Consider the following 7,836-nt stretch of genomic DNA (forward strand, 5'->3'; position numbering starts at 1 on the left):
TGGTTGATCTGTGATTCAACACTTCATCTGTTGTTGGTTGATCTGTGATTCAACACTTCATCTGTTGTTGGTTGATCTGTGATTCAACAACACTTCATCTGTTGTTGGTTGATCTGTGATTCAACACTTCATCTGTTGTTGGTTGATCTGTGATTCAACAACACTTCATCTGTTGTTGGTTGATCTGTGATTCAACACTTCATCTGTTGTTGGTTGATCTGTGATTCAACACTTCATCTGTTGTTGGTTGATCTGTGATTCAACAACACTTCATCTGTTGTTGGTTGATCTGTGATTCAACAACACTTCATCTGTTGTTGGTTGATCTGTGATTCAACAACACTTCATCTGTTGTTGGTTGATCTGTGATTCAACACTTCATCTGTTGTTGGTTGATCTGTGATTCAACACTTCATCTGTTGTTGGTTGATCTGTGATTCAACACTTCATCTGTTGTTGGTTGATCTGTGATTCAACACTTCATCTGTTGTTGGTTGATCTGTGATTCAACAACACTTCATCTGTTGTTGGTTGATCTGTGATTCAACAACACTTCATCTGTTGTTGGTTGATCTGTGATTCAACACTTCATCTGTTGTTGGTTGATCTGTGATTCTTCAACACTTCATCTGTTGTTGGTTGATCTGTGATTCAACACTTCATCTGTTGTTGGTTGATCTGTGATTCAACACTTCATCTGTTGTTGGTTGATCTGTGATTCAACACTTCATCTGTTGTTGGTTGATCTGTGATTCAACACTTCATCTGTTGTTGGTTGATCTGTGATTCAACACTTCATCTGTTGTTGGTTGATCTGTGATTCAACACTTCATCTGTTGTTGGTTGATCTGTGATTCAACACTTCATCTGTTGTTGGTTGATCTGTGATTCAACACTTCATCTGTTGTTGGTTGATCTGTGATTCAACAACACTTCATCTGTTGTTGGTTGATCTGTGATTCAACAACACTTCATCTGTTGTTGGTTGATCTGTGATTCAACACTTCATCTGTTGTTGGTTGATCTGTGATTCAACACTTCATCTGTTGTTGGTTGATCTGTGATTCAACACTTCATCTGTTGTTGGTTGATCTGTGATTCAACACTTCATCTGTTGTTGGTTGATCTGTGATTCAACACTTCATCTGTTGTTGGTTGATCTGTGATTCAACACTTCATCTGTTGTTGGTTGATCTGTGATTAACAACACTTCATCTGTTGTTGGTTGATCTGTGATTCAACACTTCATCTGTTGTTGGTTGATCTGTGATTCAACACTTCATCTGTTGTTGGTTGATCTGTGATTCAACAACACTTCATCTGTTGTTGGTTGATCTGTGATTCAACACTTCATCTGTTGTTGGTTGATCTGTGATTCAACACTTCATCTGTTGTTGGTTGATCTGTGATTCAACAACACTTCATCTGTTGTTGGTTGATCTGTGATTCAACAACACTTCATCTGTTGTTGGTTGATCTGTGATTCAACAACACTTCATCTGTTGTTGGTTGATCTGTGATTCAACACTTCATCTGTTGTTGGTTGATCTGTGATTCAACACTTCATCTGTTGTTGGTTGATCTGTGATTCAACACTTCATCTGTTGTTGGTTGATCTGTGATTCAACAACACTTCATCTGTTGTTGGTTGATCTGTGATTCAACAACACTTCATCTGTTGTTGGTTGATCTGTGATTCAACACTTCATCTGTTGTTGGTTGATCTGTGATTCTTCAACACTTCATCTGTTGTTGGTTGATCTGTGATTCAACACTTCATCTGTTGTTGGTTGATCTGTGATTCAACACTTCATCTGTTGTTGGTTGATCTGTGATTCAACACTTCATCTGTTGTTGGTTGATCTGTGATTCAACACTTCATCTGTTGTTGGTTGATCTGTGATTCAACACTTCATCTGTTGTTGGTTGATCTGTGATTCAACACTTCATCTGTTGTTGGTTGATCTGTGATTCAACACTTCATCTGTTGTTGGTTGATCTGTGATTCAACAACACTTCATCTGTTGTTGGTTGATCTGTGATTCAACAACACTTCATCTGTTGTTGGTTGATCTGTGATTCAACACTTCATCTGTTGTTGGTTGATCTGTGATTCAACACTTCATCTGTTGTTGGTTGATCTGTGATTCAACACTTCATCTGTTGTTGGTTGATCTGTGATTCAACACTTCATCTGTTGTTGGTTGATCTGTGATTCAACACTTCATCTGTTGTTGGTTGATCTGTGATTCAACAACACTTCATCTGTTGTTGGTTGATCTGTGATTCAACAACACTTCATCTGTTGTTGGTTGATCTGTGATTCAACACTTCATCTGTTGTTGGTTGATCTGTGATTCAACACTTCATCTGTTGTTGGTTGATCTGTGATTCAACACTTCATCTGTTGTTGGTTGATCTGTGATTCAACAACACTTCATCTGTTGTTTCAACACATTCTGTTCCCAGTTGTGAGGTATCTCACAGGACAGTGTGTGTGTGTGTGTGTGTGTGTGTGTGTGGGTGTGTCTGCATGTGGGTCTGGTCGGTGTGTGTGTGTCTGTGTGTGTGTGTCTGTGTGTGTGTCTGGTCGATGTGTGTGTGTGTGTGTGTGTCTGTGTGTGTGTGTCTGCGTGTGGGTCTGATCGATGTGTGTGTGTGTGGGTTTCTGTGTGTGTGTGTCTGCGTGTGGGTCTGGATGGTGTGTGTGTGTGTGTGTGTGTGTGTGTGTGTGTGTGTGTGTGTGTGTGTGTGTGTGTGTGTGTGTGTGTGTGTGTGTGTGGGGCGGGGGGTCTGGTCGGTGTGTGTGTGTGTGTGTGTGGGTCTGGAGGGTGTGTGTGTGTGTGTGTGTGTGTGTGTGTGTGTGTGTGTGTGTGTGTGTGTGTGTGTGTGTGTGTGTGTGTGTGTGTGGGTCTGGAGGGTGTGTGTGTGGGTCTGGAGGGTGTGTGTGTGGGTCTGGACGGTGTGTGTGGGTCTGGACGGTGTGTGTGGGTCTGGACGGTGTGTGTGTGTGGGTCTGGACGGTGTGTGTGGGTCTGGACGGTGTATGTGGGTCTGGACGGTGTGTGTGTGTGTGTGGGTCTGGACAGTGTGTGTGGGTCTGGACGGTGTGTGTGTGTGTGTGGGTCTGGACGGTGTGTGTGGGTCTGGACGGTGTGTGTGGGTCTGGACGGTGTGTGTGGGTCTGGACGGTGTGTGGGGGTCTGGACGGTGCGTGTGGGTCTGGACGGTGCGTGTGGGTCTGGACGGTGCGTGTGGGTCTGGACGGTGCGCGTGTGGGTCTGGACGGTGCGCGTGTGGGTCTGGACGGTGCGCGTGTGGGTCTGGACGGTGCGCGTGTGGGTCTGGACGGTGCGCGTGTGGGTCTGGACGGTGCGCGTGTGGGTCTGGACGGCGCGCGTGTGGGTCTGGACGGTGCGCGTGTGGGTCTGGACGGCGCGCGTGTGGGTCTGGACGGTGCGCGTGTGGGTCTGGACGGCGCGCGTGTGGGTCTGGACGGCGCGCGTGTGGGTCTGGACGGCGCGCGTGTGGGTCTGGACGGCGCGCGTGTGGGTCTGGACGGCGCGCGTGTGGGTCTGGACGGCGCGCGTGTGGGTCTGGACGGCGCGCGTGTGGGTCTGGACGGCGCGCGTGGGTCTGGACGGCGCGCGTGTGGGTCTGGACGGCGCGCGTGGGTCTGGACGGCGCGCGTGTGGGTCTGGACGGCGCGTGTGGGTCTGGACGGTGCCCGTGTGGGTCTGGACGGTGCGTGTGGGTCTGGACGGTGCGTGTGGGTCTGGACGGTGCGTGTGGGTCTGGACGGTGCGTGTGGGTCTGGACGGTGCGTGTGGGTCTGGACGGTGTGGAATCAGGAAGCACCTTTTTCTCCCTTTTCCTTTTCTGTTTGACCTCACCATGACCCTGGATGAAGGAGGGGAAGGAGGGAGGAAGGGAGGGGTGGACGGAGAGAGAGGAGGCAGGGAGGGAGGGGGGATGGAGAGAGAGGAGGGAGAGAGGGAGGGGGGATGGAGAGAGAGGAGGGAGAGAGAGGAGGGAAGGAGGGAGAGAGAGGAGGGAGAGAGGGAGGGGGGATGGAGAGAGAGGAGGGAGAGAGAGGAGGGAAGGAGGGAGGGGGGATGGAGAGAGAGGAGGGAGAGAGAGGAGGGAAGGAGGGAGAGAGAGGAGGGAGAGAGAGGAGGGAAGGAGGGAGGGGGGATGGAAAGAGAGGAGGGAAGGAGGGAGAGAGAGGAGGGAGAGAGAGGAGGGAAGGAGGGAGGGGGGATGGAGAGACAGTGATGGAGAAGGAGGGAAGGGAGAGATGGACTGAGGGAGAGAAGAAGGGTACTGGTCAGCGGTGTTCAGAAGGTCTTTAATAGGTAACACACATTGGTCACATGGAAGCACAGTGGTTTATGGACACACACACACACACACACACACACACACACACACACACACACACACACACAAACGGAAGCAGAGTGGTTTATGGACACACACACACACACACACACACACACACACACACACACACACACACACACACACACACACACACACACACACACACACACAAACGGAAGCACAGTGGTTCATGGACAATGATGTGCAGTTGAATGGGGCGATGTTACCAAGGAGCACTTGTAGAAGAGAGAGCACTAAAACAGGAGATTCAGGAGGGGGGTCCTCTCGCTGTTCCCTGGACTACAAGGTGGGGGGGGGGGGGTCCTCTCGCTGCTCCCTGGACTACAAGGTGGGGGGGGGGGTCCTCTCGCTGTTCCCTGGACTACAAGGTGGGGGGGGGGGTCCTCTCGCTGTTCCCTGGACTACAAGGTGGGGGGGGTCCTCTCGCTGTTCCCTGGACTACTAACCCCTAACCCCAACACTAACCCCAACCCTAACCCCTAACCCCAACCCTAAACCCTATCCCCAACACTAACCCCAACACTAACCCCAACCCTAACCCCTAACCCCAACCCTAACCCCTATCCCCAACACTAACCCCAACACTAACCCCAACCCTAACCCCTAACCCCTAACCCCAACCCTAACCCCTATGCCCAACACTAACCCCAACACTAACCCCTAACCCCAACCCCAACACTAACCCCAACGCTAACCCCTAGCCCCAACCCTAACCCCTATCCCCAACACTAACCCCACCGCTAACCCCTAACCCCAACGTTAACCCCTAACCCCAATGCTAACGCCTGACCCCAACCCCAACCCTAACCCCTAACCCTTAACCCCAACCCTAACCCCAACACTAACCCCTAACCCCTAACCCTTAACCCTAACACCAACACTAACCCCAACACTAACCCCTAACCCCAACCCTAACTCTAACCCTAACCCAAACACTAACCCCTAACCCCTAAACCCAACCCCAGCCCTAACCCTTAACTCCAACCCTAACCCCAACCCTAACCCCAACCCTAACTCTAACCCCAACCCCAACTCTAACCCCAACCCCAACTCTGACCCTAACCCCAACCCTTACCCCAACTCTAACCCCAACCCTAACTCTAACCCCAACCACAACCCTAACCCCCAACCCTTAACCCCAGCCCTAACCCCAACACTAACCCAACACTAACCCCTAACCCCTAACCCCTATCCCCAACACTAACCCCAACGCTAACCCCTAACCCTTAACCCCAACCCTAACCCCAACACTAACCCCAACGCTACACCTGACCCCAACACTAACCCCCTTACTAACCCCTAACCCTTAGCCCCAACACTAACCCCAACGCTAACCCCTAACCCTTAGCCCCAACCCTAACCCCAACACTAACCCCAACACTAACCCCTAACCCCTAATCCCAACCCCAACACTAACCCCAACGCTAACCCCTAACCCCAACCCTAACCCCTATCCCCAACACTAACCCCAACGCTAACCCCTAACCCATAACCCCAACGCTAACCCTTAACCCCAACGCTAACGCCTGACCCTAACCCCAACCCTAACCCCTAACCCCAACCCTAACCCCTAACCCTTAACCCCAACCCTAACCCCAACACTAACCCCAACACTAACCCCTAACCCCTAACCCTTAACCCTAACACCAACACTAACCCCAACACTAACCCCCAACCCCAACTCTGACCCTAACCCCAACCCCAACCCCAACTCTGACCCTAACCCCAAGCCTAACCCCAACTCTAACCCCAACCCCAACTCTGACCTTAACCCCAACCCCAAACCTTACCCCAACTCTAACCCCAACCCTAACCACAACCACAACCCTTAACCCCAAACCCTAACCCCAGCCCTAACCCTAACCCCTAACGCTAATCCCAACCCTAACCCTAACCCCAACCCTAACTCTAACCCCAACGCTAACCCCAACCCCAACCCCAACTTTAACCCCAACGCTAACGCCTGACCCCAACCCCAACCCTAACCCCTAACCCTTAACCCCAACCCTAACCCCAACCCTAACCCCAACACTAACCCCAACACTAACCCCTAACCCTAACACCAACACTAACCCCAACACTAACCCCCAACCCCAGCCCTAACCCCCAACCCCAACCCTAACTCTAACCCCAACCCCAACCCCAACCCTAACTCTAACCCCAACCCCAACTCTAACCCTAACTCTAACCCCAACTCTAACCCAATCATTGGTGGTTGTGGAGGGACGGACAGACATGGTGTGTGTTTGTGTGTGTCTGCTCATGCGTGCGTGCGTACGTGCGTGCGTGCGTGTGTGTTTGCTTAGCTGATTTGATCTGGCCACAGCCACAGCCACAACACAAACCCAACCTGTATAACAGGATGGTCCCCGTCCTCCGGGCCAAGATTGGATCCTTACAGAGGAATTCAACTGAACAAAAACACCAAGCTGCCAACAGACAGGGAAAAAATTGACTAGTTTAAAACTTGTGTAATATTGGTGGTTGTGGCAGGGAGGCAGTGTGTGTGTTTATGCATGTGTGTGTGTGTGTAACATTGGTGGTTGTGGCAGGAGTGTGTGTGTGTGTGGTGTGTGTGTGTGTGTGTGTGTGTGTGTGTGTGTGTGTGTGTGTGTGGGTGAAGGATGCCAATGCAACTCACTTGCTTCCTCTCAGCTCCCCAGACTCTCCCTCCTGTCATCCTCTCATCTCTATAGACTCTCCCTCCTGGCATCCTCTCATCTCTCCAGACTCTCCCTCCTGTCATCCTCTCATCTCTCCAGACTATCCCTCCTGGCATCCTCTCATCTCTATAGACTCTCCCTCCTGGCATCCTCTCATCTCTCCAGACTCTCCCTCCTGTCATCCTCTCATCTCTCCAGACTATCCCTCCTGACATCCTCTCATCTCTCCAGACTCTCCCTCCTGTCATCCTCTCATCTCTCCAGACTCTCCCTCCTGTCATCCTCTCATCTCTCCAGACTCTCCCTCCTGTCATCCTCTCATCTCTACAGACTCTCCCTCCTGACATCCTCTCATCTCTCCAGACTCTCCCTCCTGTCATCCTCTCATCTCTCCAGACTCTCCCTCCTGGCATCCTCTCATCTCTCCAGACTCTCCCTCCTGGCATCCTCTCATCTCTCCAGACTCTCCCTCCTGGCATCCTCTCATCTCTCCAGACTCTCCCTCCTGGCATCCTCTCATCTCTCCAGACTCTCCCTCCTGTCATCCTCTCATCTCTCCAGACTCTCCCTCCTGGCATCCTCTCATCTCTATAGACTCTCCCTTCTGGCATCCTCTCATCTCCCCAGACTATCCCTCCTGGCATCCTCTCATCTCTCCAGACTCTCCCTCCTGTCATCCTCTCATCTCTCCAGACTCTCCCTCCTGTCATCCTCTCATCTCTCCAGACTCTCCCTCCAGTCATCCTCTCATCTCTCCAGACTCTCCCTC

The sequence above is a fragment of the Salmo salar genome, chromosome 17, assembly GCF_965601325.2.
Source record: "Salmo salar chromosome 17, fSalSal1, whole genome shotgun sequence".
In the NCBI taxonomy this organism is placed as follows: domain Eukaryota; kingdom Metazoa; phylum Chordata; class Actinopteri; order Salmoniformes; family Salmonidae; genus Salmo; species Salmo salar.